This window comes from Carettochelys insculpta, chromosome 3 (genome assembly GCF_033958435.1).
Source record: "Carettochelys insculpta isolate YL-2023 chromosome 3, ASM3395843v1, whole genome shotgun sequence".
Taxonomy (NCBI): domain Eukaryota; kingdom Metazoa; phylum Chordata; order Testudines; family Carettochelyidae; genus Carettochelys; species Carettochelys insculpta.
The window spans coordinates 7,095,352-7,111,564 of NC_134139.1; the positions used below are offsets into that span (position 1 = coordinate 7,095,352).

General features: G+C 47.9%; 1 protein-coding gene across 1 annotated transcript in view; it reads right to left on the reverse strand.

The window, feature by feature from the left end:
* The window catches only part of SLC24A3 (solute carrier family 24 member 3), a 376,441-nt gene that overhangs the window by 74,340 nt on the left and 285,888 nt on the right, over window positions 1-16,213 (reverse strand). The gene's annotated exons all lie outside the window — the stretch shown is intronic.

Sequence of the window (16,213 nt, forward strand, 5' to 3'; positions counted from 1 at the left end):
TTTTACTCAAGTTAACTTTTGGGATACTTTCCCCACCTCTAATAAAGTCATCTTGTTGGCCAGTTACTCATTCTTTACACTGAGTATGATGTATGGAGAAGCAGCTGTAAACATAAGGCCTGTGTCTACATGAGCAAGGGGGCTCTTACGAAAGACCCTGCGGAGCGTCTACACACAAAAAAACGTTCTTTCAAAAGTAAATCGAAAGAGTATGGAGCTCCTTTCGAAAGTGCCCTTCCACTCCTGTTTCAGGAACAACGCCTTCTTTCAAAATCTTCTTCAGAAAGAAAACATGTGTAGACACTCCACAGGGCCCTTCTTTTGAAAGAGCAGTCCTCATGGCACCTGCTTTTCGGTTCTCCGGCCTGTTCTTTTGAAAGAGCAGGGGCTGTGTGGATGCTCTTTCGAAAGAGCAAGTTGCTCTTTTGATCTTCCTTTTTGTGTGAGAACGCGCTCTTTCAAAAGAAGTTCTTTCGGAAGAAATCTTCTAGAAGGGCTTCTTTCGAAAGATCTCTATAGTGTAGATGTAACCAAGAGGAAAAAGACCAAGAAAGCTTGCCACGTGTTAAAACAAGCTGCAGTTGGCTCTTAATGGCTGCCATTGCATAGTGGTTTGGCAGGAGGTGGGTGCTGATTACGGCTTCTGAGTCTGGCTAACATGATCCCATCTCTCACCATGACTCTTTCAGTCCATTTGTGTGTCTTATAATTTACTGTAAGTTCATACCGTGTCCAACACAAAGGGGCTGTGATCTGGTTTTCTTTTAGACAGTCCTGAACTATAAATGTTGAATAATAACAATACACCAGTATTAAAGCTGGAATTGGTGTAAGAGAGCATCAAGCCACTTCCCCGCTCTTAGAAGCAGGCAAAAATGCAGACAATTGCGTCAATAGACTCTTGAGAGGATGAAAGAAGGGGTGCTAAACTTGTGTTTTTCAAGTTTTTTTTATAAAGTACTCCTTTTTCTATATATAAAGTACCCCCAGTCAATACAATTTTCAGACACAATTTTTTTCCTACCACTGCAACACATTGGTTTAAACCACTTAATCGTAACTAGTTGGTTGGAAAAAAAAATTGCCAATAGGCAATAAAGTTGCCATCGTACTTATGACTGTGTAAAAAAAGGATAAGTAAAAAATAAATAAATAAATAGATGAATGTAAAATAAATCAATTTTTTTAATTAATAAAAAAGGTTGAGAAACACTGGGCTAACATTCCCTCTTGAAGAGTTCTACGTACCCCCGGGGTACATGTACCCCTGCTTGAGAACTACTGTGTTAGAGACATGTCTGCCTATGACAATGCTGCACAAAGGGATACACTGGGTTCGCTGCTGCTGCTAGGTCTGCATCATGCCACACATCCATGGTGCAGTGAATACGGGAAAGACAAGGTGGCGGCTAGAATGGCTCACAGTGGGGAAGAACAGAGAGCACTACTGTGTCACCCACTGGTACCTCAGCTGCTCAGTGCTCTCAATAAGCCAACACTGAGCATCACAGTGGCCGAGCAACCTCAGACACATTGAGCTTTGGATCATTCTGTGCACTTTCTGGTCTGAAATGCATGGTAGCAGCCACTGATGTTGCATTGCTGCCACTGTCTAAGGCCAAGAGCGGGTTTCTAAATGCTTTTTGTGCTAATCAACACGTTGCTTGCCATTCATGGTAATTTACACACATTCTGAAGTCCTGCACTTTTGCAGGGAGCACAGACCGTATCAGTCTCTGTAATTAGCTGTGTCGAGAGAGAAATTAGGAATCTCTTTGCATGCGACTTCTGATTTGCATGAGCTATTCTGGGAGCCAGGGATGTCCCTTTAAATCAACAGGGAGCTGCCTGTGGAAGAGAGCTTTCTGGGCCCAGTGCTGTGCCTGACAGTCACATTTCTGCAAATCCTTAATGGAAACTGCTTCTCAGTCTTCAGCTATGGTAATAGGATTTCAAAGTGATGGAAGTCAAAAATTAATTGCTGGAAAGAATGAGCTGAGATGGGGGTTCTAAGCCTGTTTTTAAGGCAGCCCATGTGCACAGTTGCCTATTTCAAATATACATCTGACTTAAATAGCACAAGCCTCTGTCCAAAGTATCAGCACCCAGGTGCAAATGACGAGAATAAGAATGAAATTAAATGGTGCTTCCACCCTGCTACGGCTGGCAGAATTCAGCACCCAACAACAAGCAGAATTCCTCTCCCCATGCAGATCCCCACCCAGCCTCTGCTGCAGCCCATCTAAACAGACAGACAATGCAACACACCCTGAAGGTCAACAGGCCAGAGCTAGCCTGGAGCTGAGGGAGGGAAGGGAAGGAAAACTCATCTGAGAGGTGAGGGCATCTTGCAGAGACCCAGCTACCTGCCCACTCTCTCTTGGATGGAGGAGGAACCAGCTGATGGCAGTTGTGGTCTGTGGCAAAAGGAAAGAGGACTGCACATCCCAGCCCCACAGCCAAGCCCGCAAACTGAGAAACTGCATGTACAAATGCACCCGCTTCACTGCTTGCCAATGCAGCTGCATTAAGTACATAGTTAAATTAAGCCACAGTGTATCTAGACACCCATTGGGAAGGGAATCTTAGAGTATTATTTGCTCTGCATTTGTTTGGGGATCTGCTAATCCCCCTCAATTGCAGCAATACTTAGGTTTTTACTTAAACAACCAGTTATATTCTTACCACCTCAGACAGGCAGAGCTGGGCATGCCTGGTGCTTGCCTGACAAACATCTCAGAAAAGCTCTTGGTTCTGTGGAAAGTGGCATCAACCAACCAGCGACTAAAGCCCTAACAAACTGAATTAAGTTACACTAGCATTAGTCACACCTCAACCCATTTCAGAATGTCCCTGCTGGGGGAAGAGAAGTGTGTAATTGCCGACAGGCAGAGTCAACCCTGGGACCTCTGGAGCGTAATGCATGACCTTCCACAGCAGGTGTCAGCAACCTTTCTGGGGCAGGGTGCTGAAATTTGACCTTTTAACCTCTATGTTCAGTCTGAGGGTCAGTGATACTTTTAAAAGTCACTAATAGTCCTACTTACAGCAGTTTCATCAGTAAATGAAAGAAGATGCAGAACTTTACCGTTTAGTTGGTGGTTGGTAGCATTACCTGGTCTTTTGTTAATCCACAGGCTTTGAGCAAGCTCCCGGCTGCCTGGCGGGGGAGCGTGGGGCTGAGCTCCCGCCTTGCGCGTCGATGGAAATCAGCTGGCGTGCCACTCTTGGCATGCGTGCCAGGGAGTTGCTGACTCCTGCTCTACAGTTTCAGCTGAAGGCCAGTGGCCTCGTGGCGAAGGCTGCAGAGGAGATTCAGTCTTTGTGTATAAGTGGTCCACATGGCACTGCATGGGACAGTGACCTGCAGCTCTAGGCATGTGGGTTACATATGCACAGAAATGGGCTTAAACTGCAGCAAGGGAGGTTTAGGTTGGACATTAGGAAAAAGTTCTTAACTGTCAGGGTGGTCAGAACACTGGAATAAATTGCCTAGGGAGCTATTTAAGAACAGGTTAGATAAATGTCTATCAGGGCGGTCTAGACGGTACTTGGTCCTGCCATGAGGGCAGGGGGTTGGACTCGATGGTCTCTCGAGGTCCCTTCCAGTCCTACTATTCTATGAATTACCCCAACTGATTTAAATCATTGCACCAATACAACTTCTGAGGGTAGCGAAAGCCATACTTCGCATCCGGGGTTCAAGCCAAAAGCCTGGTGGACACACTCCCAATCATCCGATTACGATCCAAATTTGATTTATTGGTAGATCAAAACCTATCTGTCCCAGCAGAATGGGTTACCAGAATGCCAAGTGCATCCTGCCCTGTGCCAGGTCTCCACTGAGCCAGGGGCTTTACAAGCACAGAACGCAAAGGTGGTCTCTTCCCCCACAGCGCTTACAATCTAAGCGGCAGAGAATCGAGATTTGCCCTGGCCCGCCTGCAGTACTTGGGAAGAGTGGAATTCTGAACCCCACAGGGGATGTGTCCAGCTGTGTGTGGTCTTATGGAATCCTTCATAAAGACACAGCAGCATTTACTCCATCTTAAAATGGTCCAGATTAAGGAAGAGAGACAAACCCATCCAAGAAACAGCAAATGCTGTTAAAACACAACATCACTTTATTATGTGGCCTTTAACCCTGTCCTGAAACGCGTTCCAGTCTTTCCCTAAGGAGCGTGGAGTAAAAGGTTGGACACAAGATTTTTCAAATCACTTTCAGGCAGATCAGTAACTGGCACAAGAGCGGTTAGGTTCGATAACCATTCAGCGGCCCTTCAGCCGTTATGACGTTCAGCGTGAGCAAAACTGAGATAAATTTGCTTTAGGGGTTTGAGTTTTGTTCTGTAGAGAAAAAATACAGTACATTGAGAAAGCATCCTCCTGCAGATTGGTTTCAGGATTGTTAATCGTACTGGTAATAATAATAATAAGTAGTAATATTACTGGTGTTTAATTCTACTTATGCCATGCAAATGTAAAAGGCAGCTGTACTGGTGATGAACATCATTAACAGTCCTTAATGGCTTTATGCAAATCCAACCAATGGTCCAAAGATGAGAAATCACAGCTGCTCAGTTTAATTTTCTGCTTGGATTCACTATCTACATGAAATGATGGGTTCTTTTCCTGACAGCTATTTGTGGAAGAGGTAACAACTTGATTTGACACACAGATACAATGCCTAGGAGGAGGCTAGGTTGCTGTAAACTAGTTTGTTGTGTTCACAAATGTGATATGGTAGACTGCAATCTGACCTGACTGCAAAACCAGAGATGTACAGAATGGTCTTATGCCAGGGGCTTGCCTTTTCTTATGGCTATGCAGCATGATACAGTCCATTCTGTGGGCCCCAACTTCTGCTGCGCAGCTGTGGGGAACTTCCAAGCCTTATTGTTTTGGGTTGGAATCATGTGAAACTCCATTTCAGAGGCATTCCACACAAAGCCAAGCCAAACTGGGGAGCTTCTGATGAATTGTATGAGGTTCGTTCAAGTCTGGCACTCCAGACTTGAGTTTAATCCCCCGCCCTCCCGGGATTAAAACCAGCACACGAAGGGGAGCAGCCTTAAAAAATTGCTTCCAGAGCCTTCAAACCACAAGAAGTAAATGTCACAGAGCTTTCCGTGCAAGGTGAAGAGCAAAGTGTTTCTCAGGGCCCTTTGCCCCTTTCTCTCCACACAATAAGAAAGGCACCAACGAGGCAACACTGTTGACAAAGCCATGGCTGGAAGGAGTTAGTTGGGTTTGGTCTTGCTTTGAGCAGGGGGTTGGGACTTGATGATCTCCTGAGGTCTCTCCAGCCATCTGATTATATAAACACAATTGCCTAGAAAGGAGATGCAAGCCCCTGTATAACCGGAGATGTACAGAGCGGTCTCATGCCAGGGGGCTTGCCTTTTCTAACGGCTATGCAGCATGATAGTGCATTAGTCCATGACTAATGCAGTTAGAGAGACTCCCAAAGCAGCCCCCTAGATTCACAGCATACCAGGATGCTGCATTCACATACTGTTGCTTGGCCTTTGGGGGTTCCTAGGGTTGAACTAGAACAGGGATCAGCAACCACTGGCACGCCAGCCAATTTTCCATTGGCACATGGGGCAAGAGCTCAGCCCCATCCCTCCTCCCCCAGGCAGCCGAGAGCTTGCTCAAAGCCATACCACCTACTGATTAGCAAAAGACCAGCTACTGCTGCCAAGCACCACCTAACAGGTAAAGCTCCACATCTTAACTTATTTATTAATGAAGCTGTTGTAAGTAAGATTATTAGTGACTTTAAAACCTATCATGGCACTTGGACTGCACGCAGAGGTCAAAAGGTCAAATTTCGGCCCTCTGCCTCGGAAAGGTTGTTGACCCCGATCTAGAACATTGCTTTGCTTTGCTCTCTGATCCCAGGGTTCAGCAGCGCAGTGGCAGGCAACCTGCGGCCCATTGAGGTGCTGTGTGTGGCTTGTGCACCCCCCCGCACCTCCTGCCCCTGGACCTCTTGCCCTGAGGGCCCTGCCTTTTCCAACTCCTCCCCCTGCCCTCCCAACACTTCTGGAGCACTGTGAATCAGCTGATTTCACTCTTATCTGCTCCTCCCCCACCCTCCCAGAGCTTGAATGCCACAAATCAGCAGAGTAGCAGCATTCAGGCTCTGGGAAGGAGGGGAAGGAGTGGGAACAGGGTGAAAATCAGCCATTTCGCCATCCTCCAGGAGTGTGGGGAGGGAGCAGAGGGAAGAAGGAATGGACGGGGTGGGGGTGTGCTTTGGAGAGGAGGCAGGGAAGAGGGAAGGGGTGGAATTAGGGCAGGGCCTGGAGCAGGGGGGGAGTCGAGCAGCCCCTGTCAAAATGAGCAGTGACACATATTTAAAGCCAGGGCATGCGTGAGGCGCCCGCTGATTGCACACAACAGGAAAAGCCATTTTTCGAGTGAAGAGCAATTGAGCATTCATTTGTCAAACCACCATGCAAATGGAGACCAGAAGAGTTCATTACGGCACAGCCAGCATTCCTTAGTTAACCTCCCTTCCTAGCACACATGGCCACCCTGCTCCCTTGCAACCGCTGAGACTGGAATTCCAGAGTCTCCCTGTGAGCAGCTTTCCATGGCTGCATGGTTTTCATGGTCCACCAAGAAGCATTTGACATCAGCATCTTTTAGTCTCTTGAGGTCACTCTTCCTCTCTCAGATTAGCTCTCCACACTGTACAGATACATTTGTGTCTTCCATACTGATAGACTATCCCGACCCTGAGGTTTGGCTCCCAAGTGCTTTAAACTTGAGAGGCTCAAGGTTTGCACCGTTAGAGAGGACAGCATGGGTGTGTCTACACGTGCCCCAAACTTCGAAATGGCCATGCAAATGGCCATTTCAAAGTTTACTAATGAAGCGCTGAAATGCATATTCAGCGCTTCATTAGCATGCGGGCGGCAGCGGCGCTTCGAAATTGACGAGCCTTGCCGCCGCGCGGCGCGTCCAGACGGGGCTCCTTTTCGAAAGGACGCCACCTTCTTCGAAGTCCCCTTATTCCCATGAGCTCATGGGAATAAGGGGACTTCGAAGTAGGCGGGGCCCTTTCGAAAAGGAGCCCCGTCTGGACGCGCCGCGCGGCGGCAAGGCTCGTCAATTTCGAAGCGCCGCTGCCGCCCGCATGCTAATGAAGCGCTGAATATGCATTTCAGCGCTTCATTAGTAAACTTCGAAATGGCCATTTGCATGGCCATTTCGAAGTTTGGGGCACGTGTAGACACAGCCCATGAGTGGGGGAATGGCCCAGCCAGTGGTCCCCATTGCATCAACAATCTTGGATACAGAGTCCCCAGGGAGTCGTTCCGAGAACTCGTGTTCCCACCTGACTCCCCCAACCTACCTGGGCTGGGAGCCCTGCTGATCTGCTCATCTTGGGAGGCTGTAACAGAAGGAGCAACATTGCAGCAACAGAAGGAGCAATGCTGGTAAGGAAGACTCAGTCTGTGCCCACCCTGCTCCAAGCAAGTCAAGACCATAACAGCCCTGTGATGTTGTCACCGGCCATCCCCTTTGGATTTGACCAGAGTCTGGCTAATGAGGCTTGGATTAATTAGGGAAGCGATTGGAGGTGACCCTGGTGGGTGAGGAACGTGGAGGGAGCCATGGAAAAAGGACAGAAATCACAACAAAAGTGGTCACAATCATATTTAAATTCCAAAAGAGCTACAACCTCAAGAGGTGAGCATGCAGTGGGCAAGACGGTGGGTAGCTCTTTGGAAGGAGGTTCTGCAAAACTCCTGCTATGACTCCAACACATCAATACACAAAAATACAAACAAGAGTGGAAAGTAGATGGCTATGGCTACACTAGAAGCATCTGCCGACAGGGAATTCTCAACAGAACCTCTGTCAACAGATCACATTTACACACAACTTGCTCTGTCGACAGAGAGCTGCCAGGCTGCACTGCCCTCTGGCGCCAGAAAGCAGAACGGCAGCTCTGCAAAGAGGGCTGCCTGGCAACCAGAAGCCCTCTCTGTCGACGGAATTGTCTACCCTGCACTTCTGTCGACAGCCACACATGTCGACAGATTGTTACGCCTCAGATTTTTGAGGGATAATATTCTCGAGGCAAACGCAGAGTTCTGTTGTGAATCTGTCAACAGAATGCATTAAGTGCGTAGACGCTCCCTGAGTTATGTCGGCAGAAGGCCCTTTCTGTTGACAAAACTCGAGTGTAGACCCAGCCCCCAGGGGACTAAAATCTTAGGTGGGGATTGAACAAATACTGCAGATACTTATGCAGTCTCACTGCAGGTGTGTCTGTGTTGGAAGGACTGCACCCTCGGGACCTGAAACTTCTATCATTCCAGTGGGGAGTCGATTCTGCACCTCCTCTATTGGGCTGTGTCTGTAACAGCCACCGACTTCAACGGGAACTGATGAGGCTAAGCACCTGGCAGAGTCAAGCCCTGAGTCAATGGGCCTGTGCTTGGTAGTTAGTATTTGCAGGACTGGACCCATCTGCCTTGATACAATGCTGGGGTGGGCAAGATACGGCCTGCAGGCCTAATCTGTCCCACCAGGCTGCTGGATCTGGCCTGCAGACTGCCTCAAGCACAGGGCAGCCAGCTGCTGCTTCCGGGGGCTTCCTACTCCATGTAGCTCTCTGCTCTGGATGCCAGGGGCAGGAGGCAGCATTGTGTGCTGCTCCTACCCACTTGAAAAACCTCTCAGCTCCCGTTGGCTAGTTTCCAGCCCATAGGAGTGAAGAGATTTTGCTGGGGATAGAGATAGAATGCAAAGCCTCCCCCTGCCCTTGGTGCCTGGAGCAGAGAAGCGCATGGAACAGGCAGCAGTCTTCAACTTTCTGGGGCTGCAGCAGGCAGAGAGCTTGTCTCAGGGCCCTGTGGGGCTACTGGCTGGGGGTTGTTCAGGTAAGTCTCCCAGCTGGAGCCTGCCCCTGGCATCTAAGGCCCTCCCTCCCCCACTTCTACTCTATATAACCCAAACCTTCTGCTCCTCCACCTGCACCCATATCCCCTTCCACACCCTGCCCCGGATCACAACCCCTCCCCCAAACCCCTGCAGCCCCTTCTGCACCCTAGTTCCCTGCCCAGGTCACAGCCCTCTCCTGCATCCCAGACTCAACTGCCTCCTTCACCCAAACTCCCTCCCAGGCCCCACATCCCCTCCTGCACTCCAGTCTCTCACCCCGAGCTCCCTTCTGCACCGAACCTCCATCTCAGGCCCTGCACCTCCTCCAGTAACATCATGGAAGAGTGCGGTCTTCCACCCCTTTCCAAATTCTTGGTGTGGCCACCCATCAAAAATGATCTCCCTTCCACTCCAAAGCAGTGTTGGGCAGCCTGTGGCCTGCTGGGGCTCTACGTGTGACCTGCGAGACATTTAGTTTACCATTGTCCATCTGCCGTGCTGCCAGATTCTGGTGGTTTCCATCTGTGTAGGTGTTGTCCTACTGGGATTACCAGAGGGACACGCATGTAAAGACAGAGCACATGAAGAGAGGTACAGGCTGATTGCACCCAACATCAGCTGGGAGAGTTGTGCCCTCCCTCTGCATCCAATCAAAGCACTGCTACGGTTCCATCAGTACAACCCACAAATTCCAGGCACACAAGCACAATCAGCAAAATTACCCTCTCTCGGGAGACTGTCTTGGTTACAACAATCTTGATGGAGGGCCACTCATGAGGCTTGCTCCCTAGTCTAGGTTGCCCATTACTCATCCAAAGCTGGCTCAGTCACTGAACATCCTCCTTTCATTGTGATGGGCTTCAGATCTGTCCCTCCACCACCTACTAGGCTTGGATTCTTTGTAGAATCCAATGGGAATTCCTGCTCCCTGGTCTGCATGTGAGGATCAATGCAGTATGCCTCCCTTTGTGTGGATTATCTCTCCGTGTGTGCTTGGTTCCTTCAAGCCACACTTGGTATTCTGCAAGGGTGGCAGCAATCTGTCTCTGTGACATGCTCAGAATAGGAACAGGGAAGAGGCCAATTCCAAACATTGCTAGGAAAACATGTGGCTCTTCGACTGACAGTCATAATTGCCAGCAAACTGCTCAGATTAATGGAAGCTTTTAGCTAAAGTTCCTGGAGCTCTTATGTGGCAAGGGCAGGAGGCTCCTAGTGCTGCTTATAGAATCATAGAACACTAGAACTGGAAGGGCCTTCAAGAGGTCATCAAGTCCAGCCCCCTGCCCTCATAGCAAGACCAAGCACCATCTAGGTCTTCCCTGATAGGTGTCTACCTAACCAGCTCTTAAATATCTTCAGTGATGGAGAATCCACAACTTCCCTAGGCAATTTATTCCAACATTTAACCACCCTGAATCAGAGGACTCCTGAATCAAAGAGCACTTGCTGAACGATTCAAAGACAAGTTCAGTGAATTGTTGATACTCCAGAGAAGAGTTGGCGAATGGTAATGTTTCCTAATCTTTTCAGGCTGCTGACCCCTCATTTGAGATCAGTAATGTTTGTGATCCCCTTACACTGGCTTTAAGAGTAAAATGCATCTTGGTGCTAATGCTGATAAGCCTATGGGATTGATTAGAGCATATTTTGAGAAGTTGTCAGCAGGTACTTGACCTTGAAGGATTCATTCTGTGTGTGTGGGAGTGACACTTTCTTTGCTTAAACCCCAATAAACTTTTCAACATCTTGCAACCCGCCCCCAATATCTGTCCCTGGTTGCCCTTCATAAGCTCCACGGCAGATAAACATCAATCTAGGACAACAAATGACGAATTGAACAAAGGGGCTTATGATTATGAAGTTGACAAAATCTTCAGCCTGTCCCTGCCCCAAATCATCTCTAATGTGTTACTAAGATGCTGACTTCCATCTCCACTCTGACAGAGGTCCATGGGCTAATATTTACAGTAAGAAACTAGACACTTTCTCTCAGGCCAGATGTTATGCATGTAAATCAGCAAGGCCACCTCACTGTCTCTCCCACACAGCCTGCAAAACACTTGACAGTTAACGGTCAGGCTGCTGGTGTGCAGAGACCACTGTCTATCATGCTGACCCATATCATCTCATTATTTTGTTATGCTTCCTTTTATAGCAACCTGTTGTCTTTTGTTCCATTGTAAGCTCTTCAGGACAGGATCTGTGTTTTTATTCTGTGTACGTACAGCCCCTAGCACAATGTCGGCTTGGTCCACGACTAGGTCTATGCAAAAATAATAGACCTGACCCTCACTAGAAGAGGATAAAGGGGCTGATCCGATGCCCACTGAAGTGAAGGAACACGCCTTTATTTTCTTGTTTTAGGTTAAAACTAGAAGCAAAGGCCCTGACACAGCAAAGTCCACATCAGTGCTCTGCTGAACAGGGGCAAACGTTAGCACACACAAAAAATGAAGCACAAGCCACTCCTGAGGGAATCTGGCATTATTTTGCATGTGCAAAATTCATGGCCCCTGCACATTTCTTTGTTTCCCCGCAGAAAAATGACTTCAGACAGGGAAGTTGTGAGAGCCCTGCTCCTCTGCGCAGCCTGGTCAGTCTGAGCACCTGGAACAGCTCATAGAGACATAAATCACTGCCCCGATAGGGAAACTGAGCAGTTGCATAGTAACAGAGAGGAAGCTGTGCTAGTCTATACACTATCAAAACAAAAAGCAGTCAAGTAGCACTTTAAAGACTAGCAAAATAGTTTACTAGGTGAGCTTTCGTGGGACAGACCCACTTCTTCAGACCATAGGTTCTAGTCTGGCTATGGTCTGAAGAAGTGGGTCTGTCCCACGAAAGCTCACCTAATAAACCATTTTGCTAGTCTATAAAGTGCTACTTGACTGCTTTTTGTTTTGAGCAGTTGCATGTGTGAGAGACAGACACACACGCCGCTCTATCCATCTCAGTCAATGTGGCAGCATTCTCAGCGCAGAGGGGCAGAGCTTTGGGGTGTTTCTGGGTAGGTGTTTCCCCCCTGCTATGGTTTATAATGAGCAATGCTGCCTTCTCTCCGGGTTTACATGAGGTTTCATGCTACGTAGCTGTGTAGCGATTTGGATATTCTCATTAGGATTGCAGAGCTGAACTTCGGGACAGTTTGTATTTAGCTAAAACCTCCAGGGCTGGATCTTCATCTGAGCGCAGTTGAAAATCCTGGCTACATACTGACAAGCTTATTGCAGGCTGTGACGGACAGTATCTGAATGCAGCTGTATTTAGCTAAGATGCTCTAGCAGATGGCCACGACCAGAAGTATTTATGTGGCCTAGGTGTGGTAATTTTACCAGAGCTATATCAGGTGATGCTAGCTGAGGCTCAGGCCCACATCTTCTGAAAATGTGGCACAGCAGAAAATGAAAAGCTTGGCCCTAGATGACGAAAACCAGCACACAGTTGGTACATTACATCCCCTTAAAGTATTGCTCCATGAATTAAAAACCCCCAGAAAATAAAGAAAAAAAGTTAGGGGGAAAGAATCTCATAAATGCAATCATAAAACCAAAGGTCAATTGCTGGGCCAGTCTGAATTGCCTGCAGACAGTGAAATTAAAGCTTAAAGGATTAAGATACACACAGGCTAACTGTATGGAAGAACAAACATACACAAAATTAGATTGCAAAATCCCAATCCCTTCAATAAGCAATGTTCTCCCTGGTTATTAAATTCCTGTTCACAGTTCCTTTTCTTACTCTTCTTTATTTATAATAGCTATTTCTTGGGTAAAGTTTGCACATTCCCAGGCCTACCAAAGCACACTCTAGCACAAAACTTTTGAGATGCATTCCTGTTATACATATGTTAATAACAGCTCAGACAATGGGAAACCCTCAGAATTCAGTGTATTTATTTAGACAAAAGATTCCAGTATGGCAGAAATGTGGCCAACCCATTACACTTGATAGCCTCTGTCTTTGAGATACAATGGCTATGTCTACACTAGCCCCAAACTTCAAAATTGCCATGTAAATGGCCATTTAGAAGTTTACTAATGAAGCACTGAAATACATATTCAGCAGCTCATTAGCATGTGGGCGGCCGCGGCACTTTGAAATTGATGCAGCTCGCTGCCGCGCAGCTCGTCCCGACGGGGCTCCTTTTCAAAAGGACCTCGCCTACTTTGAAGTCCCCTTATTCCTATGAGCAGATGGGAATAAGGGGACTTCGAAGTAGGCGGTGTCCTTTCGAAAAGGAGCCCTGTTGGGACGAGCCGCGCGGCGGCGAGCCATGTCAATTTCGAAGTGCCGCAGCTGCCCACATGCTAATGAGGTGCTGAATATGTATTTCAGCGCTTCATTAGTAAACTTCTAAATGGCCATTTACATGGCCATTTCGAAGTTTGGGGCTAGTGTAGACACGGCCAATAATGAAAAGGTACCATTAGGTTCTGAGGTGTTTCAACCAGAGGCAGACTAATAAGATTAATGCAGTGAACTGAGTTACTTCTGAATGGGGAGTTTGAAAGATTCTAGGTAAGGAGGCCCTGCCTATCCACCCTAAGAATCTGGGTGGTTCAACACAGTTATCTGAGAGAGCCCTGAAGGAACAGATGCAATGACACTCCATAGCTGGAAGCTGAAGGCAGAAAAATTTAGAATAGAAATAAGATGCAAATTTTAAACAGTGAGGTCAATTAAACAGTGGAACACATTACCTAAGTCTGTAGTGGATTCTGCATCACAGGGCAAGTTAAAAATCAAGACTGGCTGCTTTTCTAGAAGATATACTTGAGTTCAAGAATTAATTCAATTTCTACAGCCTGTGTTACACAGGATGTCAGACTGGATGAACACAGTGGCCCTTTCTGGCCTGAGAGTCTATGACTCCAGGAAACACTCACAATTAGAAAAAGGATGTTGCCTCTAAACCGGGCTTCTGCAGCAATAGCAACTGAAGAATCTCCAGCACCTGATGGCAACTGTGGGCCTCTAAGGCCGTTCAGAACCGTCTCCCATCTCCTTAGACAGAGGAGTACAGTGGTGTAACAAGAACCCAGCTGCTAGGTGTCTGGGTAACATTGAAAACAGGCACCAAAACCCACAGCAGAGTTGCAGGTAAGGGTGTGGAATCCAAGTGAGATTTTCAGAAGTGGTCTAACACTGCCCCACTGAAGCAAATGGATAGAACTCCCCCGGGGCTTTAATGCCAGCAGAGTTAGACCGATGCTGTGTGCTTGCAAAGATTTCACGCTATTTCAGCAAAGGATGAGGAGAAGGCGGGAGGAGGGAGGTAAGGAAGAGTACAGGTCCACATATGTGTGTATAGTGGAGGACAGTGGGGTTGATAATAAAGCATGAGTGAAATTATGGGCTAAGGGTATCACCGTCACATCTCTACCGATACGCAGCGTGAATTGACAACCCAGGAACAATCCTAATAAAATCCACCAGCAGCGCAAGGGGCAATCTCCGTCCTGCTGCATAACAAGTCGCATCCAGAAATGTGGCCTGCCTTGCAATTTAAGGGTAAAACTGATATCCTGGTTTCACTGCACACAGTGTTCCCAGGTTTCTCCCACTCTGTCTCATTCTTCCATGTTCCCAAGCATACAAATAAAATGGACAGTAGCTAAATGAGACATGACTTTGAGATCTCTGCAGCTGAAAGAGAAGAGATACGGGCTCCTGGAGCAATGGGGACAGAGAGAGAAACACGTTCTCTGACACTGGTCCTGCAGCCTAGTTAGCACATTTGTGAAGCCAGGCGTAGGGTCTAGGATTGAAAAAGGATTCTGCATCTCGAAAAGATACCTAGTGCCCACACTGGTACAGGGCTGTTCAGGCAAACTCTGTGTCCATCTGCATTAGTAACAAACTATTTAGCTGATACCATAGAGCAGTGGTTCTCAAACATTTTGGTCTACAGCTGACCCCGCTCAATGCAAACCTTTCCCCAGACCACCAGCCAACCACCCATGATGACAAAATGCATTTGCTTATCTGTAAATACCTTAAATACTAAATTATTCATATTAGTTCAACAGAGCATAAAAATGTAAATATGCAGCTGTAACATGCACGGGGCAGGAGGGATAGAGGACTGTGTCATGTAACATGCCAGCAGGCCTGTCTGCAGGCCTAAAGGCCTTAAAGAGCAGCCTGCAGGCCTCAGAGAGCAAGAGTGGAAACTTCCATTCCTATAGTACAACCAAGTTCCCATCCCTATATCACAGCCTTAAACCCTGCAAACATAAACACCAGATAGCTGTATCAGCCCTGACACCTGCATTTGAATGTGGGAACCTAAGAAACCAGTAACCAGGGCAATCTTGGTCTTAGCCTCATGAGAATGCTAAAAGTGGAATTGAGCCAGTATGCACATAACCAGTGAACAGCTAAGGGATAAAAACTTGGGAAACCTCTTCCCGAGCTGAGTTTCAATGGGATCTCTTGGCCTTAGGGGTGCTTCTGCCATCCCCCAGCTGGAGCCACATCCACTGTGGCCCTAATGGGAGGAACTCCCCACAGCAGAAGAGACGTAAGCATGCCAAAACACTTCTTATCCAATTAAATACATTCCTGTTGTGCTTTTTGCTTGCGAACGTGTAATTTGTGAATTAGAATTTGTCGTAGTTTAGAGTAGGTAAGCTTAATAAAGCACACTCTCTAATTGGCTCTGTGTTGAAGTGAATCCCATAATCCTGTCTGTCCTTGGCCTTGTGAGTTGACAGGTTTGAGAGCCAGGGTGGGCTCCCTGCTGCAAGGGGGGGAAGTCCCCACCTCGTGGTCCACTTGCAACATGGTGGTGGATCACTAGTGGTCCATGGACCACACTTTGAGAACCATTGGTTGCCAAGGTTCCAGGAAAGAAGTAATATAGAGCTTTCCAGGAAAAGAACTGTAAGAGTCCCGAGACGCCCAGCCCTTGGCCTAGGGCGGGCGGTCCCCCAAAAGGGGGGTTATAACACCAGCCCTGCACTCAGTTCAGGGTGGTCAGCAGTTCACCGTTACAATACAATACAGACCCAGCCCTCAGTCTAGGGCAGGCAGCAGTTCTCAATAGCAATACAGTACCGGCCCAGCCCTCAGTTCAGGGCGGGCAGCCGTTCACAGTCGTACCACCATTCCGGCCCAGCCCTCAGTCCAGGGCGGGGCAGCAACACAAGGGTTTAAGCACAGGCCCCAGCCCTCAGTTTGGGGCGGGGCAACAGCACAAAGGTTTGAGCACAGGCCCAGCGTGGGCTGGCCCTGTCAAGGAGGGGGTAGGGGTCGCAGGCCCTCCCACTCCACTGCGACCCGGCCCGGGGGGTCGCTCACACAC